The following is a 20,139-nucleotide window of genomic DNA, read 5'->3' on the forward strand; positions in this document are numbered from 1 at the left end:
GTTTTTGTGGATTTTTCCTTTCTGAATGTAGGTTGGCGCGTGATATTTGTCTACGCCCCAAACACTGAAAGTGAGCGTGTGCCTTTCTTTGAAACAGTAAATCAGCATTTACAGTGTGACAGGAAAGTCGTATTGCTAGGAGATTTTAATTGTGTATGTTACGCGGCCGATCGAGTGAAAAACCTCCCAGTGCGTGACAAAAGTGCTTTACTTTTAAACACACTAGTTCAAGAATCTAATCTGGATGACGTCGGTAATTTCCTGTGTACTACCGGCACGCCTGCATTCACGCATTTTCAAGGGCAAAGTCACGCAAGGCTAGATAGAGGGTATGTCGCACTGGAGCTTGTTCCGATGTGTGGCAGCTATAGTGTGAAACACGTCTCGTTCAGCGATCACAGCCTTGTAACTTTTAGTGTAGGTACCACAAAAAGAAAATCGAAGTTTAACTGGAAGTTGTGGAAGTTCAACGATGGGCTGTTAATGAACGAATCCTTTTGCGAAAGCGTGAAGCAAAAGTTAGATAATTTGATCGAAGCCGAAGATGGCAACGTGCTAGACTTATGGGAGAACTTTAAACAAGGAGTCAAGATCAGTGCTATAGAAGTATCCAGTAAAGAGAAATTTATTAAAAGGAAAAAAGAAAATGAAATGCAACGTGAGCTTGACTTTTTGTACATCGTGGAAAGCGAGAGACCCGGGAGCCGAACAAAGGAGATAAGAGATCTGAAAAGCCAGCTTGAGCTTATCGAAGAAGAGAAGTTCAAAGGAGCAGTTATAAGGGCACGAGCTGAAAGGGCTTGGCTAGGTGAGACACCGACTAAACGAGCCTTATCTGACGAAAAGGCATACGCGAGGCGAAATGAAATCAGACTGATTCAATACGAGAACGAGATCACGAGCCAACCTCAGAAAATTGAAGAGGCGTTTCTTGATTATTATAGCAAATTATTCGGGACTGTTAAACACGTCACAGAAGAATTCAAGACGGACTTTTTGTCAAACATGCCGCAATTAGAGGAAGACATTCGAAAGCGTCTGGAGTGGCCTCTGAGCATCACCGAAGTGGAAGGAGCCATAGATGATTTAGTTGTAGGCAAGTCTCCGGGACCTGATGGACTCGGAGCGGCCTTTTATAAAGCCTTCAAAAGTGATGTCAGTGAGATCCTGTTACGGTTGTTTAAGGAGGCCTATGCGCAGAAACAGGTTCCCCCTTCTTTTCGGACATCGCACGTAGTCCTGATACCGAAATCAGAGGACCCAGAAAAATTGTTAGCTGTTGACGCTTACCGGCCGATATCACTAATGAATGTAGACTATAAGATATTTACAAGAGTGCTGGGAAAGCGATTACAGGGAGTGGTGACCAGAATAGTAGGGTCGCATCAAACATGCGGCATTAAAGGAAGGTCTATCTACACAAACATTCATATTGCCAGAAGCATCTTAGAATACTGTAATGACCTAGGTGAACACTGTGCTATGTTACAGTTAGATATGCAGAAGGCTTTCGACCGTGTGGTCCATAAAATTCTTTAACTATTCTAGAACACATAAAGGTAGGGGATTTGATATTGGATGGGGTAAAGATGTGCTATCAAGACTGTACCGCCAGCCTGATTATAAACAAGGAGGTTACCAAATCCTTTAGTGTCCGGTCATCTGTGCGCCAGGGGTGTGGTTTGTCGCCTCTTTTATTCGCAATTTACCTAGAGCCGCTTTGTAGGAAAATCAAGAATGACAATAGAATATCGGGTTTCAGAGTGCAGTCCGCGGAGGTGAAAGTGCTGGCATACGCGGATGACATCGCGTTGTTTTGTCGGGATAAAGAAAGCATCGAAATCGCGGTCGCAGAGGCTTTATCATACTGCAGAATGACAGGCAGTGCTATCAACTTTGATAAATCCCTAGGGGTATGGATCGGCAACTGTGAAGACCATCCGAGTACGTTTGCAAATATCCGCTGGACAGTCACGCCGGCAAAGTACCTGGGGGTGCCGCTTGAGCACTACCGTGACGCCGTTGATTACTGGAATGCCGAAACTGAAAGGGTTCGTGAAGGTACACTTAAATGGGGAGGCCGCAATTTCTCTATGTTTGCTCGTGCGACAGTGTGCAACCTGTTTGCCGTTGCCAAAATTTTTTACGTGCTCCAAGCGTTGTGCATGTCAAGGGCTAACATACAACGTTTACACAGAGTACTCGCAGTGTTTGTATGGGGTTCAAGCTGGGAGCGCACCAGTCGCACTAATCTCTTTCGTTCGGTTAAAAATGGAGGATTAGGTCTGGCACATTTGTTCATTAGGCAGATTGTGTCGCGGTTTGTTTTCTTACGGGACCAAAATGACCCATTTTTATTAACTATGTTTCAGACAAGGCTGAGCGAAGCTATACCTGAGTTTATTGTATCGTCACATCGGTGCAGTCAAGGCAGAGCGCGTGGTTTCCTAAAAGAGGTAGTCTTGGCGTTTCAGCTGTTAAAGGTTCGGTTCTCCATGGAATACCTAAGTAGGGTACCACGAAAGCGCTTATATAAGGACCTGGTAGACACAATGTTGCCGGTGCCATTGTATCGCTCGATGTTCTGCATTGGACCTGAAAAGGACGTACTAAAAAGAGTAAAACGAATGCCAGTACGCCCATCGGTAAAGTCCTTCTTTTTCCAGCTCCACACCAATACTTTACCTGTGAAACCGTGGCTAGATGAAAAAGGTCTTTCCGTGCCTTGGAGCGTCAACTGTTTACTATGCCGGAAACCCGAAACAATAGAACACATTTTTCTAGACTGCTGGGATGCTGTGTTCCATTGGGACATATTACAGAGAACACTAAACAAGGACTTGCCGATTACACCATATGGGATTCGTTTCTTGCCTACTCTAAATGAAGACAAAGTACTCTATGACATGTTCATGCTGGTGTCCTTACATAGCTTATGGAAAACTAGAATGGCCGTGAGACATGCCGAAGTAAATGCCCGGCCTGTTAGAGAATACTTCATTGAAAGCATTTGTCATATTAAGGAAATATATAATTTGCAAAAAGAAAAACCAACATGGCTCAGTGTGATGACTGAGCTAGCGAATTTTAAGCGATTTTAGCCCTGTGACTGCCAACCAATGGCAGAGATGTTGTCGTGACCGTTGTCTATTGTTAAAATGTCTTGTTTTGTATCCTTGTTGCCATGTCGGTAATAAAGACAAAAAAAAAACTGGTGGCTCAGTGGTAGCGTCTCCGTCTCACACTCCGGAGACCCTGGTTCGATTCCCACCCAGCCCATCTTGTAAGAGTTGAGCCAAAGCCACTTCTCCTCTGTCGTGACATCACGGTGTCACGTGGTATTCAAGGCGACACCGCCGCGCCTGAGGAGCTGGGTTGAGCTCTCGTAATATGCTTCGCATAATAAATTGTTGACAATATTGGTTGAATAAAGACACATACACGTAACTTCATGGTTTTTAGCGTCTTTTTTTGGTCTCATTCGTTACCACAGTGACTACAGCTGTGTAGTCGTTGCGTTCCAAGGCGATCGATCGTACTGTTGTGCTATACGAGTTCTTTCCAAAGGTTAAATCTATACACGACTGGTAACGCGTGATCGGCACATTGACGCCCATGTAGCACTCAATTGCAAGCCGCTCCAACAGGAAGGATACAATGTAGTTGCCGTCGGGATGCACTCAGTCGACGTTAAATTCGACCATTGGTGAGTGCACAACTGCGTTTTATGTTGCTTTTCGACCTGTCAGTGGGAGCGAAGGAGCGCCACCATACAACGTTTATTTATTTATTTTTTTGTGTGGCCATGAGAGTCATACGGGATAACGTGGTTGATAACAATATAAATCTGGAACGACTGCCGCGACTGATAACATCACGCGGAAAAGGCAACGCACTTTATACATAAAAGGAAGATGATAATATTTAGAGCGACCAGTGCGACTTTCTTTTGCGCATGCGCAGGGGTTGCACCGAAAGACTTTTCGGCGTACAGGCGACACATGGACGGACGGACGGACGAATTGGCTAGCCATATACAGCTTCGTTGTAAAAATAACTTGACTGGATTCATTTGTTTGAGCAAAGATGTAGGCTATGCCTTAAGCTGTTTTACTCAATCTTTTAGAATAATGTGAGAATCTGCTCATCCGACTATCCAAAGTAGAGCACTGCACGAGCTGCTTTTGCGGCCTGAGCCCAACACGCTGTTTTTAAGCCTGGCTTGTATTAGACTCGGGCCTGAATGATTGCGGCGGGCGTGACCTGGATCTGCCCGGTTCTCTTCGCCATTAGCCCTTGAGCCTCTAGGAAGCTGGGTCGAGTTCTCGGTTACTGTGAAGAAACTGCGATGTGCTCAACGGGTGCCGGGCGGTCTTCAAGCTGCATCAAAGCAGCTTCTTGCCCTGCATCCCCTCTTGCTGGCTATTTTAGCTATGCTTAAGAAACATTTAATTTCATTTCATTACTAGCCGAACACGGGCAGTATATTATCTTGATGTTTGGTAAGAAAACCCACATATACAAAGGTCTGTTAGGAAAATAGGGAGGGATCAGGCTGCCAACAGCCAGCTGGAGTGACACAACGCCTACTTACATTTCGACAGAAAGATATAGAAACTCCTCTCCGTTGATCACCATGCTCCTGCTTGAAAGTGTGATAAGAAAGGTCGTACAACAATTTTTAATAGTTTTGTGGCAAAATACTATAGCAAAGGCATAGGTGAACACTCCTGTACACGCAACCACCCGTTTCATCTCGCTTTTTTTTAATCTCACATAGTTATTGGGATGTACAGTGGTTGAACTCCAGAAAATAAATTTGAGGCGAAAATAAATTTAAATATGCTGTTGTGTTGGCTTTCAGGAATATCATAATACACGGCCACTAGAAGTTGTTTCATTGAACAGAAGTTGGTGATCCGCAAGGATAGCGCTCATGTGCAACCATATTTTCGCATAGAAAATGCAATGTTCGTTGATTTATTCAGCTTCATAATAAAGGTGTCAATTTTCAATAAACAATTTAGGCATCCTTCTTTCGAAATATATGCAAATTTGTACTCTGTCTAACTTTCGTTCTAGTACAGTGCATGTACAGCGTAGGCAAAGCATGTTCTTTCCCTATCAGAGTGGAATATTATCTGTGGGTTCATTCATGTAAATTAGCAGGGAACCGATCCAGTGGTAGAAGAACATGTAAGGGCTGCAAAGCAAAGGTTGAGAAACTTAAAGCGTGAAAATAGCATTAAAATTACTGAGACAATACATTTTCTGTGTTCTGCCTTCTTTTTCCCCATCCTCTGATCAATGTTGAGAACTTTTGCAGCATCTGGGCAGGCCTTAAGTATTTATCTAACAAGGGCAATTTAAAGTCTAAATTAAATTAGTTGGACTAATTGTGAGACAAACTCCGGTAGAATATTCAGCCTGCTTGAAACATAATCAAGAAATGTAATGAAAAGCACTAGTGAGTTGCTCTATGCCTATATGGCACAAAAAAGTTCTTAATGAAATTTCCAGAATTTATTTGCTTCCACTTTACTGAAGTACCCTTAAAAATTGTAAAAAATTTATCGTAATTTTGTTCTTCCATTAAAGTGATCACGAACAGGCACTTCAGACCGGCACATCAGTGACCGCTGCACATCAGGCGGCCCTGATAAAAAAACGCGTCGTCCGGTCCAATGGTACAAAAACTATCATCACCAGCAATGGGTTATACCCCCCTTAAGCAAGCAAAAATACATTGGTTGAACCTCTCGTAATGCAGAGGCCACAAGCAGTCATCAAATTGAAGAGTAAAGTGCATGCATTTATTGGAATCCCGCATACAACTTAAGAAATTCAACTTTAAACCATCAGCGTTTAAATTAAACGATTTAAACCATCAGCAGAGGGGAATCGGTGACATACTTGGTGACATAGAGATAACGGAATCAGGTATACTTTCACTGCTGCTTAACATCGATATTAAATAATCTTGCGGCCAAGATGGAATTCCAAATACTTTTCTCAATAGATACGCAGAACGGGTCTCTAAATACATCTTATGTATCTTTAAAAATCTCTAGAATCGTCTGGCGTTCTCAAAGACTGGGAAATAGCAAAGATTGTCCCGATTCTGAAATCAGGTGGCGCAACAAGCCCATCAAATTATGGACCGATCTCGCTAACTTGCACTTCTTGCAAAAGTCTCGAACACATCATAATAAACACATCGTAACCTTCGCGGTAGATAATAACTTTCTTAGCAACAACCAACATGGTTTCCGAAAAGGACTGTCTACTGTGACGCAACTGACACAAACTGTGCATGATCTCGCTCTAACAATTGATAACCGTGGTCAGATTGACATAATATTTGTAGAACTATCGAAGGCCTTCGACCGGGTATCCCATCCTTATCTCCTGGACAAACTACAACACATTCTCGGATCTGGCGGCATAATAAACTGGATAAAAGCTTATCTTGCTGGTCGACAACAGTACGTAGAAATCGAAAGTCAGCAATCTGATTGGGTAGAGGTGCAATCCGGAGTACCACAAGGAACAGTCTTAGCACCAATTCTCTTTTTACTATACATTGATGACATGGCAGATAACATGAAATCAACGATGCGCATGTTTGCAGATGATTGGATTATATATAGGGAGATTAGGAACCATAATGTTCAAGTAACACTAAATCACGAGCTTGCGCAAGAAGCAAATTGGTGTCAGGCATGCCAAGTGAAGATTAATTTAGACAAGACTGTTTTTATGAGAGTAAGCCGAAAAAGAACCCCACTAGAATTCACCTACACGATCGAACAGCAAAAGTTATAGATATTCGATAATTATAAATATTTGGGCATAGTCCTGTCATCCGATATGAAATGGGACAAACATGTGTCATACATATATTCTAAGGCATTTACAACACTTTGTTTACTTAAACGCTCTTTAAAATCTGCCTCACCAGACACTAAGATGCTAGCCTACACCTCATTCGTTCGTCCTATACTAGAATATGGTATTACCTAGAAGCAAAAAACGCCTAGAAGCAATACAGAGAAAAGCCATCAGATTCATTTATAATAGGTACAACCGTATTGATTCTCCGACAGAACTCCTGGATAAAGCTTGCCTCCCGACTATTTACAAGCGTGCGAAATGCTTACGCCTCCAGTTTCTGTTCCACCTCCTTAACGGAAGCTACAAATTAAACAGTGGTACATATGTATCTTTCACTGAACAGTGAAACACTAGTACTAAACATCATAAACATTTAATTGAATAGAGGTTCCACACAGGCACATTCAGGTATTCTTTCGTTCCCCACACAATCAGAGACTGGAATTCATTGCCTAGTGATAGTATAATTTGTTCACCTGACGATTTCCTTCCTATGCTGGAAAAATATGTCTATGAGTACGCATCTTGATTTACCAGTATCGCCTGCAGACGCCGCATTTTGTGTCTAATTGGTTTGATGTACTTTTTTAGTGTTTATCCTATGCTTCTGTATTTCTGCTCATTAACCTTTAAGGGTTGACTCAGGAAGGTCACACCCTTTATTGTATTGTTCAGCTACGTCTTCTTGTAAACTTCAATATTAGCAAGTCTATAAGTTTGTCATTCTTATTTTGGTGCAATGTATTTTCCCATGTCCTGCAACAGCCTCCAAATGGGGGCTAGCAGTTTGTATGAAATAAATAAATAAATAAATAAATAGAAGCGCGGCGTTTAGTCGAGTGGTAAAAAAAAAACGCGTGACCTTCTCAATGGCTCATATCCCCGCAAGCAAGCAAAAAATGCAATGGTTCATGCCCCCCGAGGCTCAGGCTACAAGCGCTCAGCAAAGTGAAGCGAACAGCGCATACAATAATTGAAATTACCCATACATTACACAGAACAGCATACATTTCAATCACCTGCTGAGGGGATGCAACATAAAGTCAACGAGAAATGTCACTGGCACGAGTATGACTCGCTATACGAGCGCACGAAGGCGCAGACCGCGAAAGCAGCAACACGACGATGCTACACTGCGCATCACCAAATAGGCAGCAGGCCTCCCCCTTCACTTAATGCAGGAGTGTAACGTGCTGACGTTTTTATTTTGTGCAGCAATAAAATATTGCAGACCACTCTGCCTTTAGGCACGTCTTGCGCTTTGGAAAATGAAACCTACTGTATTGAAACTCCTTTCACCATTGATTCATCTTGTGGTCGCAATATGAACGATTGGTTGGTTACCTGAAGACTATCTAGTGAACATGTTGCAGCGAATCTGCACCAATCAAATAGTTTTCACTCTCTTTAAGGCAATTTCAATGCAAATATCTTCAGAACTATTCATAATTTCGAGTCAACTCGGTGATGTCTAGCAGCTCTTGATGTTTGCGTTTCGCTTCCACTCCCAACTTACCCACTGCGCTTCCCCTTGTGGATAGGCGGGGTCGTTGTCAAACTCACAGCGCTACGACCATCGAACATCGGGTCGTCCGTCTAACGCCTGAACATGACAACCTCTAGGAATTCAAAGCCTTAATAACATGGGAACAATGTTGACAAGAGCTTTTTAGAGCTTCGAAGAGAAAAGAATTCAGGCAGAATCCACCTTAAGATGACTGTCGAGTTGAGGCCGCAGCGACTCACCGCATTGACTGATACCTTTAATTAGAATCTGTATTTATCCTCCCGAGATTTCGAGGGGTTCGGCTATATGCGACATACGCTGTAAATGTTATTGGCCCACTTTGTTACTACTATCACTCGCCAAGTTTATCTCGCAACGGTAGGACGAGGACCGCACGCAGACATCGCATGAAATCACGACGTTAGACTTACGAAGAAATAATGATGTCAGAAGAATGACAAATAATTATAACGACGATGGCATGACGGCGATGGGACGTTTCTGAAGTGATTATGATGAATGACCACGACGCAACTATAGTGTCACGACGACGGTGGTATATCCACCATTGATTGACGATTGTACAACTGTAACGGAATTAAGGAAAAATCATGTTGATGGATCGACGAAGGCGGTATGACGTCGACGACAGCATGGCAACAATTGAATGACATTTCTGCAATGATGGCGACGGTGCGAGAACAGCGTGACAACGTTGGCCTGGCAACAATGAAATTATAAGTGTACAATGATGACAGTGTGAAGACAACTGTAAGACAAAAATGGCAGAACGCAGAAATTATGACGAGAAGGTGATGATGACGATGGTACTACTGCGGCGGCATCACGACTACGGTACTACAACAAATGCGTGGCGATGACCATATGTCGGCGATGTAATGACGACGATGGTCTGATAACCGCGGGATAATCACGATTGATTTATGACAGTATAATGACGATGGAGTGATGTCAGTGGAACTGCGAAGATGGTATGACGACGAGCCTATGACGACAATTTGATGACGTTTGTGAAATGTTGACGGTGGTATGACAGTTACGAGAACTAGATGATTAAAGCGGAATCATCATGACTGTATGAGGATGATGGAGCTGCTATAACCCCAAGGACATGCTTAGTGTCTCGAGTTAGTAAACAGCAACTGGGTCACATAGCGTAAGATAGATAGATAGATAGATAGATAGATAGATAGATAGATAGATAGATAGATAGATAGATAGATAGATAGATAGATAGATAGATAGATAGATAGATAGATAGATAGATAGATAGATAGATAGATAGATAGATAGATAGATAGATAGATAGATAGATAGATAGATAGATAGATAGATAGATAGATAGATAGATAGATAGATAGATAGATATATAGATAGATAGATAGATAGATAGATAGATAGATAGATAGATAGATAGATAGATAGATAGATAGATAGATAGATAGATAGATAGATAGATAGATAGATAGATAGATAGATAGATAGATAGATAGATAGATAGATAGATAGATAGATAGATAGATAGATAGATAGATAGATAGATAGATAGATAGATAGATAGATAGATAGATAGATAGATAGATAGATAGATAGATAGAGAAGTGCCAGATGTAGGCAAAGAATGCCGTTCGCATTAAAAAGCAGGGTGGCAATTGACGCGGTTGATCACTGTACTGTACCGTTTTCTCCGTTGCCGAAGAGCGCCGATAATGTGCACTAATCTATGCAGCATACAGTTATTATAGCCTTCGGTCTTAAGCGTGTCATTCTTATAGTCTTTATTTTTTTTAGAGCTGCAAAGAACATGTCCGGCTGTTCTCCAGGACCGAGCCGAACCCCACCCGAATCTGAAGCTCCTAGGTCCAAACCCGAGCCAGGCCTAAGTCAGCAATTGCTCAGTCGGACCTAGTGCGGCAACGGGCTGGGATGGGCCCGGGCGTTCGGGCCAGGTGGGGTGACATCAGTGTAGCTTTGCATATTTCACATTTTGTTCCTTTAAAGAGAGGAACTATGACTGTTCAATGAATATGAATATACTTTGCCCATTGCAGCTCTTCCTTTCCAGCTCCAAACCAGTCTATGTCCGCAGTGAGAGTTCATGTATGATAAGTTCACGTAGAATGTCATTTTTCGCAAAATTTCTACCGCCATTAGGTTGGGAATTAAGCGCAACTACGTTTTTCTAGCTCATGTTTGCTTATGTATTAAAACGTTTTATCGAAAGCATTGCCTGTTGTGTTTGAATTCTCAAACTTTATTTTTATGGCGAGCATGATGGAATAAAATCAGTTGCAGCTATATATGTGTCTTACCTAAATGCGTTTTGTGCATTGTTGTTTTGTATTTGCAAATACAAAACAACAATGCAAATAAAGGTCTGAAAGTAGGATTGCTGAAAATGAACAAAAATTGAAAAAGCTCCTTCTGACGTCATCAAAAATAGTGAAATTTTCTTAGACTTCATACGTCACTTTAGAAGTGTGCTTGCGACCCAGGCTTGCAATGCATGCTCTTATTACTGCGGTAATTTGACCATGATTACCACCCCATCGCCTACTTCTAAAAACTTCCAAGCCGCAGCATTTTAAGAACTGTGAGTAGAAAAAATGTCAGAGAAAGTACAATCAGGTGTTAAAGCAGTGAAAAAGCAAGCCGTCTTGGTTACCATCTTTAGTCTAAAAGCAGCGTGTTTTCACCTCTAAAGGGTTATACATTGTGTACTGAGACAATCTTTTTTTTTCAGCTAGCGAAGGGACTTTATAAGACCATGCACTGTTTGGGGGAAACAAGGCTCCTTATCTGCGGCTGTGAACAGGAATACACTGAGATCAGGGATGACACATCCCTAGAAAAGGCACTAGTAATGTGCCTATGCCTTTATTGTAGGTGATATGCAACATGTCCGGTGGTAAATGGCCAATTTTTCGCAACCAACCTAAAGCCGAGAACAAACAAAGAAATATCATGAGCGCAAACAAGATTAAATGATTTTTTCACTGCGTCGCGCATTTAAGTCAGTCATACAAACACTTACGCTGTCTCAGTAATCTCATAACGTTTTTGCTCTGTAAATTTTGTTTTTATTCCTCAACGATTCATTGTATCATATTATGTGTGTCACACTTTTTTCGCTTCCTAGAATATTCTTCTTTCTTAGAGAATCAGTTCGGTGCGAGAAACCTCCGTCCGGGTATTTTGGGCTAACAATCGGAGGAAGAGCGCAGTCGCATGACGATTTTAATGCAGGGAATTTTGTCCTGACCTTTCTATACAACACAAGGCTTGCTATCTTTGAACGCGCGGTGCCGCAGAGCACGGTTGAGAGGGCATTCGTCATGTTGTGCAAGTTATCGAGGCGCTTGTTTACGCTTTACATTCCTTGGCGTTGTTTAATTGTGCCAAGGCTTTGCAAAGCTCCTTCTTAGTGCATTACTTTCAGTGTCACCGGCAGGAGCATCTTGCGCAATCTCTCTGCAGCATACTCAGCTTCTAGTTCATCAGCATGCTTCCACTGTCATAGCGTCTTGGTTGGTTACAGACTGCCGTCGTAGCAAAAGTTAAAGAAGCGGACTGCGAAGAGCTTGGAGAGCGAAGCTTGCTTCAGAAAAGTGACCCTAGCGCGCAAGACTGCAAGGGCCGGTGCTTCTTCGTTGCTTCCGGCGCATGCATAGAAGGTGCGAGGGGGGATGGGGCATGCTCCTTACTCCATCTCCGCACCCCCTCAGGAACCCTCTGTAAGCGTGGAGGTTCGCCACGCCATAATAAGCGCTGGAAGACGGCTGCGTATCACGTCTGGTAAGTGTGAAGAGGGGTTGCTGATCACTCTCAGGAGGCGTGATCGGTAAGCGTTAAGAAATACCGCTGTTAGATTCAGCATGTAAAAAAATGGAGGACGCTTCAAGAGTGGAACGCCATAGCGTTATCGCACACCGTTCACACAGCCCGCTCAAACGATCTACGCGAGCCAAACGTCGCAATCGGCACGGACAACCGGGCCGCGACGCGCCATGAAGGTGGACGCGATCACGGGGCGAGTGGCGCGCCACGTGTCGGGCGATGGTTGCCGACACCGACTTTTCCGCGACACGAGCTCCTTAACGCTGTCGCATTAAAAAATTGAAACGCACGCTTGGATAAGCGTGAATCTTTTCAGAGTGTGTGTATCGACATAGCATATTGGCAACTACCAAATCGCGCCTTGTGTACGGCGTGTATGCCACTCGAATGCTTTCTCGCGATTTGATTCCCACTTAACACGATGCGCCATCTACAGCCACAGCAACGAAGCTCGCACGTGTGGCGTGCGTGGACATATATTGAAACATAGTCCAAGTATGATGTAGTAGTTCTGCGGAAACCGGCAAGGTAGAGAGAAGTATTTAATAAAGGTGAAATCAGACATCCACCGTTCGTAGCAATTGCTAGAATGGAAATCCACACGGGTTCCTCGAAAGTAAAGCCTCAGACCTGGAGAAAAATTCGTCCTGGTCCGGGACTCGAACCCGAGATCAGCGCCTTTACAGGGCAGCCACTATACCATCTGAGCTAACCAGGCGGCTAGCAGATGGTTGGGCGAAGTCAAATTTGTCGACAACACGACTTCGCCGACTTTGTATGCATGTACTGCAGCGCAGAAAACAGGCGTGTGCTTTGGCCACATCTTCAACGCATCGTTCGAGGACAGAGTTCACGCGCTTGGTGCCTGACGCTTGATCACCTGACCTGCCCGTGTACTGTTCTATCATTTCTCCGTCGACCCAACTACTACTAAGTGACACCTGCCTTTCTACCTGGTCTCCAGCAGTGTTATTTCCAGCCCTCCAGAAGCTCTTCCTCGCTGAGGCTCCAGAGATCGCCATCCGAGATAACTCCTTTATTTGCGTTAAGTCATCGATATGGGGTCACTGTTATGAGCACATTACCAAGTGCTACGAGGTTCGGTAGCTTACTGTGTGCCCCGCACCTCAAGGAGGAGGTCACCGCTGCTCAATTTCGACACTTCGTATCTAGCCCCTAGTGTATAAGGGTGCATTCAGCCAAACTGGAAGGTCAAATAGTTCGGACATTGTTCTCAGGATATTGACTGTGTACAACGTGAAAGCGAGGGAACGTTCTTTTGCTCTGACTTAACAGTCGAAAATTTTCTTCGGCGCGTCCTTTTTATAGAAGAGGACGATCGTGAAACGGGCAGCACGACTCCTTAGCCATACAGAAGTTATTTGATTTCGACAGCTACGCCAGCCACCCCTACGAGAAACTAGGAAACGAGAACGCTACGAGAACCTAGGAAAACGCAGACGTCAACTGTACGTAGCTACTTTACCCTGATGTAAAGTACCCAAGATTGGATAGACTATACACCGAGGTTAACCCTTGCTTCCAGGGAAATCGGAAGTAAAAGAACGACAGGAGGATACACGAAAGATTGGAAGTGTGAGACAAAGATGAAGGTTAGCGAGGAAGATAGAACAAAAGGCAACTACCGGTTTCCCTTAGGGTAGGTCAGTCCGTGGGTGTCACCTACGTGAAACAGAGGCCAAAAGGCTATGTTGCCTCCGCCGAGTGGCCATAAAGGTCGAAGCACCCAGCCTTAGCTAAACCTATAGGTTCCCGTTTTCCCGGCAAATGACTAAGCCCCATGTGCTCGAGTCCATGGTGTCGCAACATACCAACGCCTGCTGACGCAGCCACCCCTCCGGGAAACAAAAATGAAGCGTGGTGCGTAGTATATTTACCCGTTCTCTTTTCTGGAAAGCAGGGTTCAATTCTCACTGGGGAGCAACTACTGTTCGTCTTTCTTTTAGAGGGGGGGAGCCATTGTTTTGGGCGATACAAATACCGCACCAAGCCAAAGTGGGTCAAAGTAGGCAAAGATCGCCTTACATTAACCAACACACGCCGGAGAACATGGTCATTGTAGTTTCTTCGATGTTCCCGTGTTCTTTAGTATATTGCTGCCCTGCACACACAGCCACGCAGATTTATCGAATACTTTTACCATCTTGACTAAATTCACATGTAAACGTCGACATCTGTATGCATATGCCCTAACTGATAATCGCTGATACTCAAAGTCTAGTTTAAAATCTTTACGACTGGTGAGCTTGCAGCGGAAGATTATGATGCCGCTCTGAATTAAAATGCAGATGCTACTTGCGGTTTAGGTTTGACTGAGCGCCACATAAACCTGTCTAATTTTGCAATGAGCGGCCTCCGATGACGCAGCCAGGGACAGCAGCTGAAGCAGGACGGAGGAAGTGTCACGTTAAAACGGGAGAATTGCACCAGGTTACACGAAACGTAAGTTGCTCTTTCACACTGTGCGATCACTGTCTGACAACTATTGTAGGATATATATTACAGGGGGGGGGGGGGAACAGGCTCATGAAAGCCACTGGCTGACTTATACGGATCGCCTCCATTACCTTGTATCAGTGCTACACAGCTGCTTCCCAAGCTGTCACCGAAATCCACATGACAAACTCCATCTGTTGCTTATGTACCATGTGTAATAAAAGGACGACTGGGAAATGCCAACTTGGCCGTCCCAAAACCCACAAAAAACGAAACTTTTTCTAGAATACTGGAATGTTCGAACGACGTAGCTTTTGCGGGATCTGGGGCACTATAACGTAAAAATATTCCAATTTTTTCTATTCTCATTCTGCAATCAGGCCTCCTGATTAGTGAAAAATTTTTTGGCTTGCCCCCTCAACGCCTGTCTGTCACGCGACGTCAGAAAACCGCGGACAGCTCCTCATCTGATATGACGCGTCCACACTAATTACGGTGGTTTACACCGAACAAAAGAAATATAATTATTGCTGATTCGACGCTTTTCGCCATTAGTCCTCTGCTATTGGTGGAAAGCTTTTCGGTTGCGCCCACTTCACCTGTCTCTCACGCGACGTCTCTAAACAACGAAAAGTCACCGCGTCAAAGTGACATCTGCGCGTTAAAGATGCATGAATATGCCGAACAAATTCGATTCTATTTCTGAACAGCTGGACACTGCCGCTTCTCCAAAGGAATAGAAGATGGCTGGCGCCGATGGCTCAGGCACTGGTGCTTGCACCTGTCGGGAACCGTGGGTTTGTTTGCGTATAACCAAACTTTTTGCGTGGCTGTGTAACGTTATCGAGCCCTTTCGGTGCGTAATGCTCTGCCAACTCTTTTTTGCTGAGGATCCGTATTAGCAGCATTTTTAACTCTGCGTTGCACGCCGTCGCGATTTCAGACAAGCCACCCCAAGTTAAGTAAGTGAAAGCGGACCAATCCCAGACGCCAGCCCCTCCTTCTTCATCCGGTTATCTACTTTCAGCACGCTCGCTTGGCCTCGTGGAAACACTCTCCACTTGAGCGTTCTCCCTAACTCTGCTCAGGCAATTAGATAAGAAAAACGCTAAATGTAGGCAATGTTATTGGCTTTGAAAGCAAACAAAAGTGACCTCCTATAAACGAGGAGAGCGTTTGATTGGGCTGTTCCGACAACTCTGCGAGTCACCGCCCTATGCTTGCGTTGGTGGCTACGTAAATGTGACGTCAGGAGATTGGAATAAAAACATATTGTAATAGTTTTAGGTTATAGCGCCCCTACCTGACGAATTCTGACTAAAACGGAAATCATCATTACCAGAAAAAGTGTTTCGTTGTTTGCGGCCCTGCTGTAAAGCATACTCCTAAGTGCCACCACTGGAGGCTGTGTAGCATGAGATGACGATCACATGTTACCCGTATGAAATTCTGGGTTGACACATTTAGGCACTCAACTATCGTCTCAAGAGGAGGTTAAGCAACCACCGAAGTTACTTCAGCCTCAATCATACCGATAAGAGCACTCAAAGAAAGACAGAAGGGAGACTGATGCCCGTTGTCAGCAAAGTCTAATGTATAGCAGAGTATTGTCGACTGCTGCTGCAAGAGCACTGTATAACAGTACGAAAATCTATAAACCACCTCTATCGTTAGTTATTCGGAAAACCACACAACAGAGCAATGCACCAGTGTGATTGAGGTCATGGGAAAACGGACGTTTCTCAGGAGCCATTGTCAATGCCTCAAATGTGTGGCGAACGCAGACAATGTGCAAGTGTGCAACCGCACGCTGCAGTGTGACGGAGGTAGGCGTCCTTATCAACATTCGTATAAAAAAGAATGCCACTGAAGCTGGCGTTTTGACAAGTGAACTTGTTTTCATGAGGGCAACAAAAGAATACATGCTACCTTATAAAATTGTTGGCTTCAATGGCATTTATTTTTGTTTATTCCACTTCCCTACTTGCTTTATTCTTTTGTGCCATTGTTGATCATTTAATCTCAATCCCCATTTTGCCCTGAGATTTCGTAATGTAGACCTCGTAAGCTTCTGAAGTCTATTATCTGGCGCTACCAAAAGGTCGCCTTCCACATCAGACATGCATCGGATACTACGGAACGGACATACGGATGCATCGGAAACAAACGGGACAGCGCCTCAACTAGCTACTGATATTGTGTGAGCGAAGTTCTTTGCATGGCTAACAACTATGCCTCTCTGCTGTTCCGTTCACAATGTTTTTGTTAGTAACCGTCGACGAACGTTTTTGCATGAAGACTCCAGTAGGAAATTTAAGAAATACAGAATTCGAAAGCCATGAATTTGGTGATCATTACGTTCGGTTGAGTTCATTCTCAAGGAACTTAGCGAGTTATGGTAGTGAGCTTCACTGTTCTTCTTCAGAACAATGCGTCAGTATACGTAAAAGCAATCGACCCGTACATCATTCATCTGGGAAGAAATTAAATTTTTTCACCATTCAAGAAGTTCTTCTAAGTCACCAACGGAACGGTTTAGACACTGGACCATACTGTTTTATTTCTCCTGGTGTCAAGGGCGCAAAACTAGAGTGAATATTTGGTTGAGTATGACCAGATGGGAAAGATATCTGTGAGTGAAACTTTACCTGTAATTTGTTTGTTGTAGGTGAAATTATCGGTTAGCATGGGATCTTATCTATATGAATTTAAATATGTTCATATTTTCCTGAGTCCTACTGAATGTCTTTTACACATTCGTTGTACTTAAAATGATTTCAACAGAAAGTTTCCGAATAGAGAATAACCGACCAACAGTCGATACCCATTCGAAATTAACTGTTTAAACTGTACTTAGTGCAGGGCAGAAGCATTTCAAGCTTGAAGCATATAGAAAAAACAGCTTAGGTAGCCTAACCTAGCAAGTCACAATGACAGGCAGCTGTGACCTACCCGTATTGCCACATATTTCATTAGAGCCATGTGTGGACATCGTCTCTGCGGTGACGTTAGTCATTACACTTCACATGCTTCATTGCTACAGTAAAGTGCTCGCATGTCCTCTACAGAGCATTTGTGTACTAAAGAGCGTCCGCAACTCCAGACCAAAACTGCAGTCACTGATAGTGCGAAGAAACATATAGAACTGAGAACACGAGCTTCGCATTTCCTGTAACAGTCCCAAGAAATTCTGACGTAATTGCTTACATAGGCGTTTACGAAAACCGATGATGCAGCCAGACGGCACCGCAATTACGCGATGACCCGTCACGCACAAAATCAGCTGAATCAACAACAATGCAGGTCTGCTGCACCGCAAGAGCTGTTTTCTATTTCGTGCTTCCTGCCCGTGATATATCGTCGACTTCTCTCAGGAGGCGCGCAAGCGTGAGGTAGGCCGGCGGACTCGGCCAGGAGCGCCTCAATTATTCCTCATTGCCGGTTGACGTGCGCCCTGAGTATGGTCTTGTGTAGCTATTTGTACCGATATTGTACCGCTATCGACGTGTGCGCCTCATGGGAGCGAACTTGCCATGTCGCTAAGCAGTCCGACCAAGCGCACAAATAGATCTGGATCTGTTTTCGCCCCAATGAAGCTGACGCAACCTGCTTTTTTTGCGATTTCTGCGGCACGTTAAATTAGGAGACTGCGGGTTTCGGTTACGGTTACTCTCCTGCGGTGCTCGGCACTGGATCAGAATGAGCATTTGTGACGAGTGTTCGGCTATCAGATTTCGATGGTTAATGTTGTTGAAATGTTCTGGTCAGTGGCACGAATTTCTATATTATTACTTTGAACAAGAAAGAAAAAATTTCAATAACACGGCAGAGTCATTCAAATCAATTAACTTTAAAGAATCATGTTGATTTCGTCGTTTTATTCCAGTAGTGCACATTGTGGAACTGTTTCCTGAGCCAGTTAGCAGCAATACAATTGAAAAAGACTCGTGATTGGCTATTTTACGGTTGTTAAGCTCATGCTGAAAAATTACTGATTCCCGTGCTAACTTTTTCTGGAAGCATCGGCACTGAGGTTTTCCAACGGAAACGTATATGATGCCCAATATAGTTTTCAAGATCAATTTTAAATACGAATAGCATTTTTACCTACCACTGTTCTTTTGGCCCTATCTATCTATCTATCTATCTATCTATCTATCTATCTATCTATCTATCTATCTATCTATCTATCTATCTATCTATCTATCTATCTATCTATCTATCTATCTATCTATCTATCTATCTATCTATCTGTCTATCTATCTATCTATCTATCTATCTATCTATCTATCTATCTATCTATCTATCTATCTATCTATCTATCTATCTATCTATCTATCTATCTATCTATCTATCTATCTATCTATCTATCTATCTATCTATCTATCTATCTATCTATCTATCTTCTTACGCCCACCGTTTTATCACCGTCACTTCTTTGACGTTAATCCAGTGCCGCCATGCCATCGAATTCATTCTTCGTTGTTCCATAAAAGTCAATCTTTCCTATTTATTGTATTGTAATCATAATGCCGACACTCAATCCCAATTATGCCAACCTTCTCACACATTCACGGACAGTCAGTATCATGCCTCCGTTGTAAGACTGTTGGTAATGCCGTCGTGGTCGTGTGATTCTCTCATCCGACTTTCGACGCATCGCTGTCGTGACGTCATCATTTCATACATGCTTGGTGATATAGCTCTCTCTTGCATTATCATCATACGCCCGTCGTCATTTCACTGTCTAGAGCCCTTTGTCTTGCGATCATCGCCACTGAATCCTCGTCATACATTCGCCGTCCTGCATTCGTTGTCGTACCTTCGCCGCAACGACATCGTGGTCGTTCCATCGTCATGACTGTGACTTCTACGGCCGCCTATCCTCATACTGTTGCCGTCCCACCATTGTCGCCATGCCATCGTCATCATGCTGGGATTTCACTATCGTCATCACTTTAGCATCTTCCTCCAACTGTCATCATGCCGCCGTCTTCGTACCACCCTCGTGGATCCATAAACGTCATTTTTTGCTCGTCATTCTACCGCAATCACGTTACCATTGTCAGGTTATTGTCGTCATTGTGTTGTCGTGACACAGACGCTGTCATGGACCCATTGTTATACTGTTGTCGTCATGCCAATTTGGCCGTGCTGTTCTCATCATTCCTTCTTCCTCATCCGGTTGCCATGATGTCTTCATCACCCCGCCATTGTTGAAATCTCAGTGTCTTGATGTCGCCTCATCATAACTGTCGCCTCATCATAACTTATACCATCATCATAACTTTAGAATCGACATCTGATTGTTGTCATGCCCTGGTTGTCATGCACCTTTGACATTCCCATCAATATCATTAGTTCATTCCATCGTCACTGCATCAGTGCCATGCAGTCGTCATCACGCATACATGCTCAGGGGG

At 43.7% G+C, this 20,139-nt stretch overlaps 1 long non-coding RNA gene across 1 annotated transcript in view; it reads right to left on the bottom strand.

Annotated features, from left to right (window-relative positions):
* LOC139054753 (uncharacterized) overlaps nucleotides 1-20,139 on the bottom strand; it is a 93,402-nt gene that overhangs the window by 60,867 nt on the left and 12,396 nt on the right. The gene's annotated exons all lie outside the window — the stretch shown is intronic.

This window comes from Dermacentor albipictus, chromosome 1 (genome assembly GCF_038994185.2).
Source record: "Dermacentor albipictus isolate Rhodes 1998 colony chromosome 1, USDA_Dalb.pri_finalv2, whole genome shotgun sequence".
In the NCBI taxonomy this organism is placed as follows: Eukaryota; Metazoa; Arthropoda; class Arachnida; order Ixodida; family Ixodidae; genus Dermacentor; species Dermacentor albipictus.